The sequence below is a fragment of the Wyeomyia smithii genome, chromosome 2 (assembly GCF_029784165.1).
Source record: "Wyeomyia smithii strain HCP4-BCI-WySm-NY-G18 chromosome 2, ASM2978416v1, whole genome shotgun sequence".
NCBI lineage: Eukaryota > Metazoa > Arthropoda > Insecta > Diptera > Culicidae > Wyeomyia > Wyeomyia smithii.
In genome coordinates, this window is record NC_073695.1 from 20,191,393 (window position 1) to 20,211,491 (window position 20,099).

The 20,099-nt window shown below is 38.0% G+C and overlaps 1 protein-coding gene across 1 annotated transcript in view; it reads right to left on the reverse strand.

Annotated features, from left to right (window-relative positions):
- LOC129720651 (calcium uniporter protein, mitochondrial) overlaps positions 1 to 20,099 on the reverse strand; it is a 208,601-nt gene that overhangs the window by 109,511 nt on the left and 78,991 nt on the right. The gene's annotated exons all lie outside the window — the stretch shown is intronic.

Genomic DNA, 20,099 nt, shown 5'->3' on the forward strand with positions numbered 1-20,099 from the left:
CAGTCATATAACATAAAAAATGTATTATAAATACTTACTCCTGATCATTTGTAACCATTTAAAAAATATGTAACCAAAAACGCTTGTTTTTTTGTAAATTTTACTTGAACTTTGCAATTAGTTTTCTACAGTTTCTCAAACACTATAAATTTGACATTTACGTTTTTGGAAGGTTCAAACACTATAGAATCTAGGAAAAATATTTACATTGCTGAAATATGCATTTCAAAAATTGGTTTGTTGGTGTAGCTTCGCATAGAATGTGTCATATGCTAAAAACCGGTTGCGGTTGTCTATTACGTTATTAAGAGTGTTAATAAGTTCTCGATATATCAAAATATGGAACCAGCAAAATTAATTCTCAGTTTGAAGCGTAATGGCCTTACTGGAATCAACTAGATGCAATTCTAAAACAAATATATTCCATCCCAAAGGTCATAAATGCAAACACAGGCCCTTGTTCTCTTTTTATTTTTCGCATCACACTTTTTTTTTTAAATTTGGCCAATTTCCCCAATAAGGCTCGAAAGACGAACAACATATCCAACATTGATCTTAAACTGCTGAAGACCTTCTGAGATAGTCATAAGAAGCCAGAAAAGGTTTGAAATTTTTTGAATTTTTAGGAAAAAATAATTTTAAATTCAGTCAAAAGTACTGGAAAATGCCGTAAAGCAAAAACAGTAACGAAATTATTTTCAAGTTAAATAAACAAGTGCACAGTGAGCGGAAAAGGCAATTTGGCACACTTCATTCATTTGTCTACTTGAACTGTTGATGTTAACCAAAAACAAACTTCAGAATAGTTGTTCACAATAATATCCCCCTCCGACCGGACCCATATAATTACGTAGGTAAAATTTGTTTTGAACAAACCTTCTCTCTCGCTTTTTGAACATCCTATTAATTATTCTATTGCTCACAACGCTAATAAAAAATAAAAAACCGGCGTTTTTATAAAAGAATTGCTTCGATTTAGGTTATGTTATCCGTCATTTTCACCTACTTAATTATGTGGGCTCGGTCGGAAAGGGATCTAACGGAAATATTGACAAAAAAAATTGTTCTGATCATGGCCTACTATAATCAAAAATTTAACTCCTGATACAGCGAAGATACACGAAAAGTTTTGTCGGCAATGTTTTTATTGTAGAAGAAATCAAATTTCTTTGAAGTCTATTTATGGTGATATAAATCATTTTCTATGTCAACCCCCAAATTTTGTTTTTTCGAGAATAACACAAATATTACCAACACAAAACTACAGGTTCCTTTGGAGGCAACATGTAGCTTTAAACCAAAGATAGAGCGTTTTTTCTTTAATTTTTTCCGCAACATCAAATCCATATAGGGGAGAAAGTGGAAAACCGGGGTATCACATACTTTTTAACGCATAGACCTTGTAATATAAGCTAGTAAAACTTTGATGAGGACCAATTCATAGATGAGTGGATAGAATTACGTTTTAGGCTTGCATATTTCTTGTGTTTTCTATACAAAGACGTATCAAACTCCTGATTACTCAACTATGGTCTGAGTATTAATGAAACAAAGAAATATCAGACTGATTGAATACTATGAAATTTGCTTTTAATAACTAATTTTTGTATGAAGAACGGATAACCCATACTGGAACGCTTCTTCTTCGATTGACATGGTTATTCATGGTGTCGCTTTGCATTTGTACATCTTCGTGCATCATTTTGTAGTTGCTACAGCATTTATAACTTTGCCATCGATCATGGTGATGTGAAGTGTGTAATTGACCCGGACTACACGACCAGTTATTTCGAACTTTGTGGGTCGAAGATTTTGATTTGATTTTTCCTCGTAGAGTGACATCTATCGCCACATTAACATATTGAATCCAAATAGGTCTACAGCATCTTTTCGAGGATAGCGCTGGGCTTTGAAACAAATTTTACCAGTTTCAGCCCTAACTCAAACCAGAGACGTTAAGAATATATTCGTATACGCAAAAAGTCTTGCGTAGCTTCGCTTCCAGTATAGCATCAGCCTAGAGTACGATGTTCATGTCATGGCTGCTACCACCCATCGAAGTACCTTTCATGCCCTTGCTCAGTTTTCCATCTTTCCCTTCTCAAATGAGGCTGCATTCAATGCTTTGAATGAAGTAACAAGAGACTTGCCCAGTGTTCGCTCTCATTTTCGTCCATTCCACTAACAGCAGTGCATTTGGTTTGCAAACCAAATCCGTTGATCACACGCGACGCGTATACGCTCTGTGTGTAAATACATGATAATACGTTGTGTACATTGAAAAGTGCACTGCGCTGAGAGGTTTTTGGTCTGTTTCATGCCTCTCGTATCACTCATTGATATCGAGAGAATGTGGCAATTGATTAAGAGTAGATTTTTTGACGTAGAACTACGTCTCTCAGGCAGTTCGGCTACATAGGGGTGTGAAATAAAAATCTAAAAACAGTAGAAGGGAAAAACATCTCCAATTTCAAATGCTAATAAGACGGTTAGTTTTCAAGGGATTCTCTCTTTTCGATTAGAAAATCATCGCCAAATGCAGAAAAATGTAATTTGATTATTCGATCTATTGCATTATTGAAAATTGTCAACTCTTGCTGATTTCTACATGTGATTGGTTGCTACATGCTTGCTTTTTCTAGTACAGTCGACAGAATTATGTACCTGGTAAACCAAGCATGCATGCACTCTGCGGGCTATATAAGAACCTCTCTCTGCTCAAACCAATAATTTCACTAGATGGCGACTAGGATGGTCCTAACTAAGTAGTAGCGGATAGCAGCAACGGCAACGGGTATCAACAGCGGTAGTGGTAGCAGCTTCTGTGCGGTAGTGACAGCCAATGGTTTAGCGGTAGGCATTGCAGCAGCATTTCCTCTAGTAAAAGCTACCTTTAAGTGGTAGAGGCAGCATCAGCAGTAGGTACATCGGCCGGCACTTCCACCAATGAGAAGCTCTGCCGTATTTTGACAACACAAAAACGTTTTGGGACGCAGGCAATCAAAATATGTGGGCCGTCAAAATTTCAGTGTAAAACAGTTGTCTGTTATCAGAAGGCCTCATTTCCACTGTCGGGGATAGCACAGAAATGCAATCGGCATTACATCCAATATTAAATTAAACAATAAATTGTCCTTGAACAAATAAATTACTTAATTGAGAAGTCAGTTCGCGAGAAACGCAACCACCGTTTGAGAAACGTTTGATGCTCTCCGATTGGGTTGAAATTTTCATTGTTCGTTTGTCTATTTAAGGTAGAAAGTTTTGCAAAACTTGTTTTTTTACGTCGCTATTTTTACGTGGATTCCGGAATTTACGCGGATTTCTTTACTTGGATTCCGGAATTTACGTGTTTTCTACGCGAATTCCGGGATTTACGCGGTTTTTTAACGCATATTCCGGAATTCACGCGGTTTTTTACGCGCAATCCGGAATTTACGCGGTTTCTTTTAACGCGGCACTTATCCCTCGCGTAAAAGGCGACTTTAGTTTACGTTATTCTTCTAGTTTCATGTGCATCATATTAATTCTAACTTATTTTTAAATCTTATTGTCATCGTGGACCATTCATCGTATTCCTCGCTTATATTTTCCAGAGAGTTGGTCGAAAAATCATGTTGCTCTTGTTGTCATTAAAAAACAAGACTTCGGCAATTTTACTGATTTTAATGGCATTTGGGAAAATAAAATTCTTCAAAAAACGTTTTACCCCAAATGGCGTATCGTCTGATAAGGTAGGTAGTTTTGGTGAAGTGTAAAGAATTATCCAAATTTCCAGCATAATATATCAAGTGTAACCGGAAATATTGTGACTATAGTGATTTCGACGATTTTAGGAAAAATAAAACTTTGCTTGTACATGAAATTAAAGCTCTTGAGTTGCTCTACAAAACACTATTCAGATTTTTTTCTAGCCATGTTTAAGAGAGTAGGAAGTCCCAGAAAATTCACAATTTTGTGAAACGAAAATACATTTTTTTCGTCATGTTACCTCTTTGCCATATGTTGTTCCCATGCGTTTTTAAGTACTATCAGTGTAGAATAATAACACAATTTTATAGAAAATCCATCAAGTTTAGTAGGAGTTGTTGAAGTTTTTGTGATTTGGACGTTTTTGGAGATATCATCTTTAAAGGCCGTTGAAAAAAAAATCAAAATTTTGCAAAACAAACGCTGAAAATTTCAGCCCAATAGAAAAACATCAAAACAACATGCGATTGCGCCTCGCGAACTGGCTCGTAATATATTTTCCCGCTCATTCATGACATTCAATTCAAAACGTTGGAACGGTTTTAAACTCGTCTTCATACCCATGACTCAGCACGAATTGAATTTTCTTTTTCTTAAGCAGCGTAATAAAATTTGGCGTTATTGAGTGCGGCATCTTCTGTTATCTGCTCTCATACGACACTAAAACGCATAATCAAGTCTTTCAAATTGTCAAGCATCAACTATGCAAACACTGTACTATTGAAAACGGTCAAGCTTTGTTGAAACGCAGATTTCGATTGATCCGACTGGTCGACTGGTTGCTTAGGTACATTATACCCAGTTAACCGGAAATGCACTATTTGGGGTATATAAAAGTCTGCTTTTGCGCAAACCAGCTCTTTTACTAGTAGATGGCCACTAGGACGTTCCTAACCATTAGCGGGTAACAGCAGATACAGCAGTGGATAGAAGCAGCAGCAGCAGCAGTGGGTACCATAGCTGTAAGAGGCCCTTGATTCCTACGCCGAAATTGTCATTTTCGTAGCGTTAAAATGATTCGCGACAGGTTCTTTTACTCATGCAGTTTTCATCATTTGTTTTGACTTGTCTCGTTTGCAGATTTTTTCGAATTTAAAGCAAAAAAAACTCCGCTCATGCGGTTTAAACGCCAAAATAGCACTGAACAAAACAAACAAAAACCAATCGAAAATTGACAAGCGCGATGGTTTCCAATTGTTGACTAATGCCTCAGCTTACGATAAGACGTTTCTGTTGTGCCAATTTTTACTGAATGTCCGTACCAGCGCTACTGATAAAAAACAGCAGTTTCAATTTGTACACCTGATATGATTTATAACATTTTCGATTTATGACTTATATTCTGATTTATGATTAATGAGTTACGATTCAAAATTTACGATGATCGACGCATGATTTATGACTGTAGAAACGCCTTTCATATATGTGGTTATGATTTTATGTAGCTGTGCACCATTGCCGTGAGAAATAACAAAAGCTATAGGTAAGTGGTTATTTCGAATAATGATACTTCTCTTCTAAAAGATAAACACCAAGAATTTCGTGTATTTGAAGTTTTATTTTTAGAACACACTTATCGTATTGTTTCAAGAAACAAAGAGAACGCATTATCTCCTCCAACCGCTTAAGTTGAATTCATATGCAATTGACTGCAAATGTTCGACCTACACTAGAGCACCATGAGAAGCCGGTAAAAGATACTCCTATCATTAAAATATAATTATAATCAAACGAAGCATTGGCTGTTCTAAGATGAGATGAACAAGCAGTTATACGAAACAGAATACAACCATCGTTACCGCTACCGAAATCAACGATGGCATCGCGAGCATTCAATCTTCTGCCATTTTTTATTTCCGTTTGTTTGCAGATCTTATACTATCATGACTCTGCGCCATTCACCGCTGGCAACAATAATATCCCGGATTTGGGGTATCAAAACGTCACAAATGTACGGGGATGATTAACACTTTACTGCGTCGATTGAGGCGGCCGCTCCTCACATCGCGGGAGCCGTAAATTGTTTCTAAACTTACATCTTCTATGCATGAAGATACATATTTCTTTTGGTTACACGATGCAACAACAAGATGATCTGCTTTCACTTTTTACGAGCCCTAAGACTTTGTTGTCTTCTTAGGAGCTTGAAACATACAAAGTGTTGAGTAAAAAAAATTATATCGCGTTCATCATGATTTACAATTTCTAACCACGACCATTTTCTCTCTATAATAAAGCGCCGATTCCCCCACTGTATCATAAAGCACAAAAATTAACATCCATTTGCAATTCTAAACAGGCTTTTTTCAGTGAATTTTCTCAAGTCCAAGGCCACCACAATCAAAGTGAGTAGAAGTTGTGTGCGCAATGACAATCATCATCATTATCATCATTAGGTGGGCATCGATGCGTCGGTCCCTTTGGGCTACACTCATCATAAGTAATAGCGTACATGTTCAACGTGTTTAATTATGCACCTGTGCTTACTGCGGATGTCGGAACAAGGTAACCGACAGTGCAAAGGGAGGAGATGATAAATATCCACAGCATTGAAAGACGGCTACGAGCGTCTGTCGATTCGGTGCTGTTATCGTGCGCTGATCTATAACTACAGCCCCGGAAACCCAGGTTGACTCGCTAGAACTCTCGAATGGGCTCTCATCGTGATGCAAGTTCTGGTTCTGGGGACCGCAGGCGACGCTATTGAGCCATTGTTCAACCAACAATCGAGTAACCCCTCCCTTAGTTTGATCTCGTAGCTAAAGGCACGTTCCAAACCCGCACCGCCATAGGCTCTATCGGAGCGGACAGCAGCATTCTCACTGGCCGTGTGCACGCTTCAGCAACGGCAGCCCAAAACAAGGCGCCGCGCAAAGCCGCTTCAGTACTCGATCAGCACTTCGCGGGAACGGATCGCGCCATCACCGGACTCCGAAAAACCGTCTCATCACATCGAACGGAAAAAGCAGACCCCAGCAGTCACGTGAGCGTGCGTCGATAAAATCAACCGGTCGGTCGTTCGGTCAGCTGGTGAATTGGAAACAATCTTTTTTTTTTGCATTGCAAATTGTTACACACCGTATAGGTGATTAGTGTTTTTTTTTGCGAAGCGAAGAACATTAAATCGCAAATCGATTAGAAAGTGCGCAACGGGACTGCTGCACCCAAGGAGAAAGGATCATCACCAAATAGCTGACGCGCAACTGCGCGTGAAGGACTAGCCGTGCCGCGATCGAGAAGACCGTCGAAGAAGAAACAGTGCGAGTGCGACGAACGGAACCGAACCGTGTTGTACCTAGTTCGGGCGAGGATTAAAAGTAGGTTGCTTTTCACAAAGGGGGCGGCGGCGGCCCTAATTATAAAATGATGCTATTCAAATGAACAAAATGCTTTCTCGCGCTGTCGGAAAAACGGTGGACGGACTTTGGCAACTGTGAACCTGTGGTACAAGGGGAAAATTCAGTCTGTATTTTTTTTTTGTTTTTGTTGTGATCGGATAGGAGGCAGCGGTTGGTAGGGCTTACTGATGCAATTAAAATTGTGAACACTTTTCCACATTTTTTGCTACGGGCTCGCAAATATCGCATGTCGTGTGTATGCAAAAAGGTTGTTTTATGGATTCCAACAAGAAAGCAATGTCGTTTTTTCTCTCTCGAGCAGTTCATCTCAGGATGTGGTGAAAATTTTAATTGAATTTTTTTCTTCTTATAATGATGATAGTTTCAACGATTTTCCGCTGCAGTAAGCAGTTCGAGTACGTAGAGCGGCGAAAAAGGATTTAAAGCGTAAGTGAGCCTTACCCAATTATGTGTCGAAAGATCACGCGTTTGTAGAACCGCAAAACCGTAACCAGTGCAGTGCGACCAGTAGCCGGCGTGGATAGTGTGACATTATTATTTTACTCCGGTCCGGATGTGGTGTTGCTGAATGCAAGTGGCAGCGGACAATTGCGAAAAAATAACGGTGCAGTGTGTACAGAGTGTGTTCGATTTTTCAAGGCTGCATTAAATTATGTGAACAGGAGGCCATAATAATCAAGCGCATCCGTTGCCCCCTGCAGCGGAAGTCTGATTCGATATGAACTGAGCGTGGCATGATAAAAGAGCTGCGACAGTTGTATGGCGGAATTGCTTTTGGAAATATGACAAATGCGCTGCGCTAGTGACAGGATTTGAATTTCCGAAAAAAAAAAAAAAATTATTTAATCAGACCTCTCCTTGGCATGTCGTCAACATTGAATGCGAGGCAGTGATATAATTTTTTTTATTTTATTTCACGCTTCAGTTGTGTCCGACAATGAGATAATACAATTTATAGGATTATCTTAAAATAAAAAGAACTGCGTTTTTAATATCAAACAAAAGAACCGCTGGAAATTTCAGGAAATACATCATTTTTATGGTTTATGGTTATGAAAAATTATATTGCTGTTTCAAGTATTTCAACTAGAAAAAAAAAATTTGAGCTCGCAAACATAAAGCAGCTTTTAATTTAAATTCAATACTCGATTAAATTTTGGAGTTGTTTTTCTTCCTTTTTTTACTTCCAACGAGGGTGAAGACGCAAATTGGACGCTGTGGCAAAATTGATCCGTTATGTCCGTAGGCTTTTAACCAGAAAAACACTATCTTTAGCCCTGAAATTCTAACAGAAAAAAAACTGTTTTGCTGGCATAGCACAAAATGAAAAAGACATTCCGTTTTCGGGTAGCTGAAAAATGTCAACCAAAGCATGATGGTGAAAGGCATAAGGATTATTTTGAGCAAGCATACTCAAGAGACGTATCCGTGCAGTTCTTCCTCGGTGCTTCGCAGATTAAAAATTCGTAAGCCAAGGCTATTTGATGGAAACTTATTTAAAACAATTAAATATTTTGTGAATTGAATGAACGCCAATTCGTGAAAAGACTCAGAATCACGGAAGCATGGAACTGCAAGAAAATTAATAGCTTCATTAAAAAAAGTTTGGTGAAATCTTAAAGTTGCTAGGCACCGAAACACCAAATTTAATAATTAAATGAAACATAAATCTAATAAAAAATGTGGCAAAGACAAAGCCACAGTTAATTTAATGTTTTTAAAGAAAAAACTTTCAGCTTAAAATTAATTTACCATCTTCAATGTACAACAATTCAGTAGCTTCTGCTTTGTAAAGATCGATAACAGCGCAGGCTGCGTCCCTACGGCCGCGCAGTGGTACGGGAGCTCAAAATGGTGAACTTTGTTCATTTACTCTCCAAATTATTGACAGACTAGTATATAAAATCTTCAAACAATAACAACAAGTTTCAAGTTTCAATCTCCACCGCTAATGACGCAGCATAATATATTTTTTCAGTCATACACTTCAGAGAAACGGAGTCTTCAGCAAAGTTGTAGATAATGTTGTCAGAAAAGATTTTGCTGAAGACTTTTTTCAACTTTTCTTGTTTCGAATATACACCGTTTTATATTGGACTAGTCCTCAAAATTCGATTTTCCTGAATATCCAAAAAACTGTAACATTTAAAAGGCAACAATCTTCAGCATATATTTGTATATCATTGAAACACACTTTGTAGAAGACACAAAAAAGTCAGCTTCTACAAAGACAGAGTCATTGCCAAAAAATGCTAAGAAATCATTTTTTGTACATCCCCACATCACATATAAGCAAAAACTAGGATGAACTACTATCATAATCACTCTACGAAATTGATTGAATCGTTTGTCCTTTCCAGTATCTTCACTGCCAAATATGCAATACAAAAAGACATTTTTTTTATATTCTTTGGCAATAACTTGATCTGTTTAGGCGCTATCTTCTTGTGTCTTTTATCAAAATGTGTGTTTGGATGATATACAAATATATGCCGAACATTGTTGTCTTCTAAGTTTAGATTGTTTTTGTGACTGGTGTAATATAAATATATTTTATATATCTATATTTTATCTCCAAAACAAGAAGAGATAAAAAAAAGGTTTTTTTTTGGTAATGTTTATTTTGACAATATTATCTAAAACTTTGTCGAAGACTTCTCTTAAGCGTAAGACTGAAAAGTTAGATTTTGCAGCGTCAACTAATATTAAATTTTGTGAAGATAATATGTCGATAAAACCACTATTTGGAGAGTAAATCAAAAAAGAAAATTTTGAGCTTTCGTTGTTACCAGAGACCGAGTTCACCTTTGCAACTCTAACTATTGTTACGGAAAGGAAGATACTATTGCCACCGTGCTAGGTAAGGGATTTTTTGTACTTTAGCCCTTCAATCTACGCTTAACACTACTGGCTATCTTTACTGAGACTCATTAGGTACTCCAGGCAAGTATCAGCGATTATAATTGCCTGGAAAGGTATGCATTTAATTGTCGGGTCTCACTTTTTTTCTTATTTTCTTAATTTAGAGTGCGGGAAGAGTCAATGTGAGGGAATGGGGGGAAACCTGAGGGTAAACTATATTTTAGCTCCACCCACAGTTGCGTGCTTTACCAAGGTTACTGTCGCCTGTAATTTTTTCTAAAAAAACGTTATTGTTATTCACATTTTCTCAGCAGATAGTTAAATTGTCTACCGATGGAACCAAACTTTCCAGAAATGCTCTACCTTCGAGACATCAAAATAGTCTAGGCTCATGGAAGAAAAAATTAGTTGACCTGTTGCAGGGTGGCGAAATTTTTTTTAATCAAATTCCCTGATTTTCCTTGAAATATAACATTAATTTCCCTGTAATCCATCGTGTAGTTATACAGTAGTTATCGTTTGAAATCTTTCATTTCAACGCCTCATGTTGGTATAGTTTCCGCAGAATGTACCCCGATATATTCCGGTGAAACGTAGTCCTACGTCAAAAAAAAAATAAAATAAAAAAATTTAAAATTCAAAATATATAAATTCATTGTTCATTTTTATTATTTTTTCAAAGTAGGTAAATTTTTATTGCACCTTTCGATCTAGTCGAGTGGTCGAAGATTTTAATTGGCAAAGAAATAGTAAAATTTGACGGTAGATTGGACAAATAAGAGCGACGAGATGAATATAGAAGCGGTTTCCCTTCATAAAAAAAATAAAAAAAAATATCAAAAATTTAAAACAAGACGTTTAAGGCTAAAAGAAAACAAATTAACATACGCTGATAATTTTTTTTCTTTAGGTTTGACTGCATTTACATGAAAAATAACTGGATTTGCAAAATTATTTCACAATATTGATACTGTTAGCCAAACATTGATTTTTTTTATTAAATTACTACTAGTCTAATTTCTATAAGCTCAACCGAAATATTGAAACTGTAAATTATAAATTTATTACACTGCAATGAGAGTTTCTAAGTAATGATTTTTGCAACAAAATTTGTGCACCCAACACAAACATTTTGTTACTTTTTGTGTCTTATGATCTTGCATTAGACACAAAAGGTAATAACTGGAAAGTAACAAAATATATGACGGCTCCCCAGTGTTTACTTCCCAGCGAAGCGTTAAGTTGATATTTTCGTACAGCATTTTTCGACAGTTAAAATTTTGCATGTGGTTGAAACGACCATTATTAGATAGTCGTACTCCCCCGTAGAGTAGTGAGGGGCAAAAGCACGCACTTGATTGTTTTTGCAACAGAACTATTGCAAACAATTATTATAAAATTCGGTTTTGTTTCCAAGCGGTACATGAACCTTTTGTCTTTAAAATGTATTACTAGAGTTTTTCGAATTTTGTTTGTAGCATGAGAATTTCACTTTTTAGAAAAAATACTCAAATGCGAACTTTCACCCAGCATGCGGGGCAAAAGTACACAGTTTACGAGGCAAAAGTTCGCACTGCATGAACAGTGTATTCATTACATTATCCTCAATAAATTTTTGTTAGTTTTGCACTGATTCTTTTTAGCTGCGTTAAAGCGGTGCCCCGAAACAATTTTCTTAGTTCCGGAAATCCGGTTTTTCGGGGATATGTTCCGAATCTTAGAAACTTTATGAATATATGAAAAGAGTCTTACAATTATTGGTTCAAAGGTCATATTATTACATCCACAGGCCGGGTTTTGGGTGTTTTGGTGATATGCCGTGAAAATGGACCATCCGGAATAGAACTGGGGCTTCTAGAGACCCGAATATGACACCAGATGCCATACTAGATTCCAAAATAGCGACTTCCGGTTTCCGCAAAACAACTACAAATGATTGAATACTACCTGATATGAATATTTCTGGAATCGAATTGATGCTCTGAGGTCAAAAATCATTTTCAGACGCTATTTTTAAATTAAAGATGGTGACTTCCGGTTTGCGGCAAACAGTAAAAATTGACCAAATACCACCCCATATGGGTTATTTCGGATTCGGAATGATGTCAAGAGACCTGAAACCGATTCCAGACGCCATCTTGAATTTCGAGATGTTGACTTCCGGTTTCCGGAACACAACCCAAAATGATCGGGATGATACGCAGACACCAGAAAACAACTTTAAACGCGATTTTTAAATTCAAGATGGTGACTTCCGGTTTCTGAAAAACATCCAAAATTGACCAAATACCATCTCATATGAACACTTTTGGTTTCGGAATGATGCCAAGAGACCTGAACACGACATCAGACGAACCGAAAGTCACCATATAGAATTTTAAAATGGCGTCTTAAAATAGCGTCGATTTCCAGTCTCGGAGCATCATTTTATTTCCAGAAATACACATATTGGTATTTGATCCAGGGTTCAAAAAACATTTTTTTCTTGCGAAATTGTTCCCAGTGCGTTATCTTACATCTAGCGAGAAGTGAGCTCAACTCAGGCTGACCTTGAATTTACAAAAGAAACAAACATCTTGATGCTACGATCAATATTGATTTAATGAAAAAAAAAAAACTCAATGCTTTTTTAGTAGCAAAACATTACAGAGAAATTGGTCCAATCGAAAAAGAAAACCCTAAAAGCTCGTTCAACGCGTGTGAGTCAGTAGTGTTCCATAAAATATTATGAGGGGTCGGGACACTTGAGCAGAGTAGAAGTGGGAGCAGAAAAAAGTGCAATTTTCCACTTTTGCCGTTCCATCGAGTTTACGCAACAGAACTTCGCCATGCTGAGAGCAAAGCAGAGCAGAGCTCCGTGGACGGAAATATTAGACCAGTATTGACCACCGGTACAAAATCGACTTATAATCGAAATTCATTGCATTCGCTTCGGCTTCCGCAACTGGGAACTGAAACCTATGGTTTCGTATTTCTAACATATAGCATCCATGACCTTGAATCTGACCGGAATCCCCAGTAGAAGCAGCGATTCCACGTGGAGTTGAGGCTCACTTTTTGCGCAACAAGAACCGTCGCTTACAACATATAAATTACTTGACCTGCTTGCGGATGAAGCGTAAAAAAGGTTAATCTCACACTTTTTCCGTTCCGTTCAACCATAACCGTGCACACAACCCGGCACCTGTGTCACTGATTTACCACACTGGGCTAGGTTTCAACTCCGCTCCGTTCGGTCAATTATCCATCCATCAAGCCGTCGAACTAAATCGATAACATGAAGTCCAACCAAGTGACAGCAAACAAAAAAAAAAACAATAATAATCAATGTTCTACCAACCAGCGCAACCCGCATCAGCCTTGTGGTGACAGAAGTGTGGCAACACTAGGGATGGCCTGGGTTCAACAGGTGCTAGACAGTGACAAACGAGCCTCTCAGCGGTTGACGGAACCAAGCGAAGCGAATCGAATAACGACTTAATTGACAAACGAGTGCCTCCGTCTGTGCAGTCTTGCGAAAGATTGGCCAATAATTGGAAAGCGATTGTTAGTCGCTTCGCCGCATTTCGTTCCGTTTGTGACTGGTAAGAATGGCGGGGACGGACGTTAGGTATCACCCAAAATAAAAAAAAGTAAGCAAACATGTGAATTCAGGTACACACAGTAACACCGTACCGAGATGATGGATTGCGACAAGGGCGATTAAACGTGAAATCAAAAGTTTTTCCACCGTCCCTGCGGGGGGTCGTCGCAGTCACTTGTGCGGTACGTGTTTCGATTTTCTTTTTGTAAGCGATGAGTTGTTATGAAACACACAGCCAGAGGGACCAATAAACGGTCGGTAAACAAACAAAACGAAATGTCATAAAATGACAACACTTGCATAAAAGGGTAATTCGATGGACGGGTGCGAACCGACAAATAAAATAGTACAAAAGCACCATGTGCTCTAGTGAAAAGTCTAGCAAACTTGTCAAAGCGACGCATGCAGTAAATTCACCGCAAAAAGGTATTAATGATAAGCTTAGCACTGTAAACGGTTTGTTGGGAAATGAACAAACGTTATGGGCGTGCGATGACGAATCCGAACTTTACATGAATAATGAGCAAACAGGCGTTTTTGAGTTCGTAGAAATGCTGTTTTATGGACGTTATGATGTGAATCAGAAATCAGAAATGCGGGATTGAAGACATGGTAATAATTTGTGTCTAATCTTAAACAGTTTATTTTCCCTCAATATGAATGACGACTGACTGTTTACAATAGAAACCTATGCATGTGTAACGATTTTTAAACTTAAAAACTTAAAAAATAACAGAGGGGTTATATGCATAGCCACGTTGACGTAGAAATACTTTGCTGTTGTCAATAGAGAAGCGAATCGCATTTAACTATGGTGTTATCTGAAGTACACTTTAATGTTCTGAAAATGATTGGTTATACAATGGAAAAAATGAACGCCGGTAGAAAAAGCAGAAATATGTTTCAAGACTCTTTCCCACTACCAGACCACCCCGTGAAACATGCCATATGTTCTAAAACCCGTGATAATCTGTTGGATTCTGCGGTACACACACAGAGTACCCGACCGAGCATAATTACAACGTAATTTAATTAATTATAGATTTGATCACTGTAATGTGTCGTTATCCGTTAATTATTTCAACCTGGTACGCACCACAAGGAGCAAATCATACCTGAATAATGGCAAGTACTTTTCAAATAAACACTCGCCTAGTTCTCGTCTAGGTTAAGTTAACACTGCTTTCGAACCCACTTGCCGCTTGCGAAGTGAAGACCGGTTAAGTTTACAAAGCACTTTTCTGATACTGTCACTTTGCTTGCTGCTGCTACTGCGCTTCATTCCTTCGCCCTTCCGCCGTCGGCTCGCATTCAATCTGGCAGTGTTTTCACAGATATTTTTTTGCGCTGTTTGTTCAACAGATTACATTGTTCCATTTCGCTTGAGCTACCTTCCCCTAGCCTGGCGTCAACTGTTCAAGCGAGGCACTTGCACACGCGTGCCGCCGTCATACCATCCGATAATTGCACTGCACTGCGATAGCTGGCGACTAGCACTGGCTGGCGCTGGCAAGCGTCACTTTCACTGTCCGACATTCTGGATGTGTTGTCCCATGCAACTGCACCGCAGAACGAGGGAAGATAGCAAAAATTCACCATACATCCTGCCCCGTCTAGCAGCGATGTATCATGTACAGCTGGCAAAGGGCCCTACTGTACGGACCAATTGAACAAGTTCCCCGGAAGTCCAATACAAAACGCACGGTCACGCAACCCAACGAAACTCTCAACCCACAACCCGGCAGCCAAGCGTGTCGATACCGATTGTTGTTGTTGCTAGTTTTACGAAATCAAACATTGACGGAATCTCGTTGAACTCTAGTTGACTTCGTTCAGTGGATTTTCGTAGCACCAATTAAAAACCGGCGCGGGCGCACTGAACTTTAATAACATTCAACGCACACGTGAAAAAAGGTCGTCTTCGCTTGGAATCAAAATAATCGGGTGTTGACAACTAACCACCCGCGTGGGTTTTGTTTGGGACCTGGCAGACACACACAAAGCCAACAGGCAGCTCAAATATCCCAAACAATCCGAAACGGATTGTTTCGCAACAGCGAAAGGATCCTACCAATTTTAAATTTAATTGAAAATGCGTCGCTCGTAGTCACAAACGCTGCACGATATGCAAATACCGATTTCCAATCACTATAAGACGAAACGCTTTCCGAAATTTATTTATTCCAATTTGGTTTGATACCCACTATAAACTAATCCTCTCGGCTACCGTGAGCCCCTGCCCCCTCCCATGTTATGTCGAGCGTTATCGTTTTCAATAACCTTTCTATTCCATTATGCATCCCCTCTTTCTGGCACGCAAGCAAAGGGGATATAGTTTTCCAGCCAATCACTGCAATCGGGCGTCCGAACTATTATCCCCATTAAATTAGCTCTGGTTGCCCTATAAGTGGAAAAACGGCTAAGTTCCAAAATGGAACGTAGCAGAAACATTTCGGGACGCACCGAAAGCGACGAATAAAGCCTTTTATGTGATGTGTTATGAAGCTGGACATTAGGCGTTTTGCTTTCCGCTTTCCGGGGAAGGCGGCCTGATAAATGAAATTGAGACTGTTTTCCGTTCTCATGATGTCTAATGAATATTAGCTTATCGACCGGCATGGCTATTGCGCAGTATGATGTGAGTTATGACGGGTAAATGAAAATCTGAGAAGGACCCAACTAAATTCGATAGCGTATTTGAGAACAGAAAAAAACACATGCATGAGCTAAAAACTAGCAAAGCAGCTGAGAAATAACAATACTGCTAGACATGAACGCTGAAATATAACGAAGCTTGTGCCGGAGCCAAATCACCAACCCCCTTCTGTTCTCGTATTTCATTATTGCCACTGCCAATTCCTGCCGAAATATAATTAAAACGAGCTTAAACTTTTAATTAATCGAATTGAGCTTCTTGGCAGCACCAAGCAGGAGTTGGAAACGCATGATACAGCTTTTTGCAGTCGAAGAAAAATTGAAATCTAACTTTTTTCTATAAAATTATAACTTGAATTGATGTTTGTCTTGCTAGTATCGTTTTATGTTAACGGCAGCTGATTGCTTCTTGCAGTTAGAATTAAGAGAAGAGCATTTCATTTTTTTTATACCCAAGCAATTTAACCAGAAACAGACAAGCGATTCGAATCAAAAAACGATTTTTTGTATTTGATATCAAAAAATATGTCGTAATTTTGATATTTCGAGATTTTAATTTGAGAACAACAATCACGTGACCTTCAACAAAACTACATAGATGCAAAACTATGAAAATGAAGTTCTTTTGGCTGTTTAATAGTTATCAGTAAAATGTTTCAATGAGAAAGTAAGAAAAATAACGTTTGCTTTAATCATTTTCACAGGCGAAAATGATATGAATATAAGTGACTAGTCACCAAACGCGATTTTCACAATTCTATCCTGCTGATGATTTTTGTCATTCAAGTTATTTGATTTCTTTCAAATTTTAGCTTAAAATAGGTATGAAAGTTGTTAAATGTGATCAGAACAGGTAAAAAAAAGATTAAACATAAACTCGTCTACTCAACAATAGCTTTCAAATGCAATTGAGAGTATTCGAATCTATCCAGATGTGTAAAGAAAATTTGCCAATCTAAATGGAACGGATGGGAAATTCTTTTTCCCTGAATCTGCTTATACTGTGTTCGTCGAATACAGTAAGTCATCAAAGTCTGTGAAAGTCTTTCACAGAAAAATGACTTTCACTTTTGAAAATACTTTTTCAGTGAGAGATTTTTATATTTTTTTAGCTTTTAACATTCGGGTCCAGAAGTGACACCACTGTTTCAAAAAAAAACATACAAATGATAGCTGTGAGGAAAATGTTTTATGTACTATTTCTAAAATTCGCATTGTGTTAAAAACGAAAAAATAACTTTTAAAACTTTTCCAAAAACTATTTTGAAAATAATATTGAAGAGGTTGTTTATAAGACACGACCGCAAGGTTAACGCAGAATTACGACAGTCTGTCTCATGTCAACATATTTCTGGCAATAGTTGAAGAAATACATTCGATTGTTTTTTTTCCAGATTGATAATATAAAAAAAATTCAAATTTCACCTGGAGTCGATTTATGATCTCTGGACATCACTCTGATTCCAAGAATATGCATGTTGGGTGATATTGGTTATTTTATGTAGGTTTTCGAGAACCGGAAGTTAAATCAAGAGCTTTCAAAATGGTGTCCGGTGTTTATTCACTGCCTCTGAGGCATCATTCTCGATTCCATGAACTTCAAAATGCCATCTGTAGTTTATTTCCGGTCGCTGAGCATCATCCATATTTTGTAAATATCCATATTAGGTGGTATTCGGTCATTTTAATCAGTTTTGCAGAAACCGGAAGTCAACATCTTGAAATTCTAAATGGCGTCTGAATTCGATTTCCGGGTACTTGATATCTTCCCGGTTCCAAAAATACCCTTTTGGATGGCCTTGTTTTATACTCTGATTGGTTGAAAATAGCGTTCGAAACTAGGCTCTGCATTTTACAATAGCACAGCAGCTGGTATAAAAAAATCACAATTTTCCGCATTTTGGAATCCGTTGAAAACTGACTGAGTTTTAAGCACAATTTTCGTGACGCTCTCGATGTTTTCGCTTTTTTTTTAATTTGCACCCCTATAATGTTGCCGTAAGTCGTAATTCTACGTTAAAAACATTATGGGTCATTACATACGAAGTATTTGAACCACTTGGTCGCGACCCTCAAGGATTTGACTCAAAGGGTGGAAAAAGCTAATTATTCTGGGACACTACACCAGAATCTTGATTTTGGTATCGAATATCGTAAACTAACGTCTTTTTATAGGGGATGCGTTCCAAAATTGTATGAGCCCACGAAAAAAGTTATAAGTTTCTTAATTTTCATCAATAATATTTGTTTGAAAATGTCCGTTAACTTTGTAACCCAAAAAACAACCCAAGAAATTGATTTTAGAATTTTCTGGTTGCTGGTATTCCAAGAAATTTTTCCTTTTATGCATCAGTGTTGCCAGATTTTCTTCTTTGAATTTACAGGAAAAAATAGAATTTTTCTATCAAAAGGTATGTGTTTTTCTATTTTCATTTCTGTCATTGCACTTTCGCCGTTATTTTGTTTCATACTGTTTTATTCTACGGTAATACTAATTTGATAATAATATAATTTGCATGTTTTGTATTGATTTAATAAACAAATATAAAAGGAAAAAAACAACGAAACAACCGTTTGCTTACTTTTTTAACAATTTAGTTTTGTGTGATGATATTAGTTGGTATGTGGAACCCGTTGTTGAACTAAAAGTCCTTCTCATAACGACGAAATCGATACTAGTGGGAATTACAGTTTGCATGGATCGAATCCCAGTTATGTGCTCCACAATAAAACAAAGCCTTGGTGCTACATTCCGTATCGGAGCTCGACCTTCTGTTTATTATACACAGTCTTCGCAGCCAACTGTTAAGTGCACAGGACAATTGCGGGGCTAGCGCTATGATCCTGCTGACACTGACAGTCTCTCCCGAGCCGGGACTCAAACCTACGACGACTGGCTTGTTAGGCCAGCATCGTACCTCAAGACCAGCTGGAAGGGTTTGTGCTCCATAATATTTTGTTCAAAACTGACGCACCTTTTAAGCATTTTTTCGTTCACGACATGACAAATCGTTATCCATCTCTTTTCCTTCTTTTCTTATCCCACATAGTACGATGTGTTCTCGCACACACAACGTTCACGACGTTCTACATGCCGGTCACAAACAACCACTGGCGGCTTTAGCCGTTTCACGAAGAGCGACATAAATTTATTAGTCAATTTAGTCTCATGTGTAAAAGAATCACACATTATTGTTATATCTGTTAACTCGTTTTCGTGAATATGCTGTAACTCAAGATAACCTCATATTACCTCAGGGAACGCGGAGTTAAAATTCACCGCGCACTTCTTCTCCGGCATGAGTGCTGCATGCAGTAATTTTCTGCTCCACACGCAGCAAGTGGTGAATCACTCTAGTGAGAATACACAGAAAATAGAGAACACTTTATATAAGAGAAATAATTAGGCTCTCACTGTCATAAGACTGTCGTACCAAACCGACATAACAGTCAAATAACACAGCACACCCGTTTTGGTGCGACAGTTTCCATAATGGTGAGCCCCTTGTCATTTCTATATAAATATATAAAAAGTTCTCTACACAGAAGTGCACCGCTGAAAGCAGTTCGCGCTGCTGAGATAATATAGCAGTGGCAACTTCAGTTTTCTTGTAGAAAAATGTGATGCGAAGTAACGTCTAGATTTAATCAGTTTTAAGATGCAAAGCATACGCAATCTACTTTCCTACCCAGATGCTCCCCCCATTTGACATATGCTCAAAAGACTCGCTGTAAAAGGACTGCAGTGAAGTCAGGAATATCCCTGATTACACAAACGCCTGCTAGGATACCATGGCAATTCCAAAATCTTATTAATTCGAAAAGGCTGTATCTCTTGAACTCGACAATTTTTGTTTTGCTGATAAGTGTTTTTTATGTAAAATCGTTTT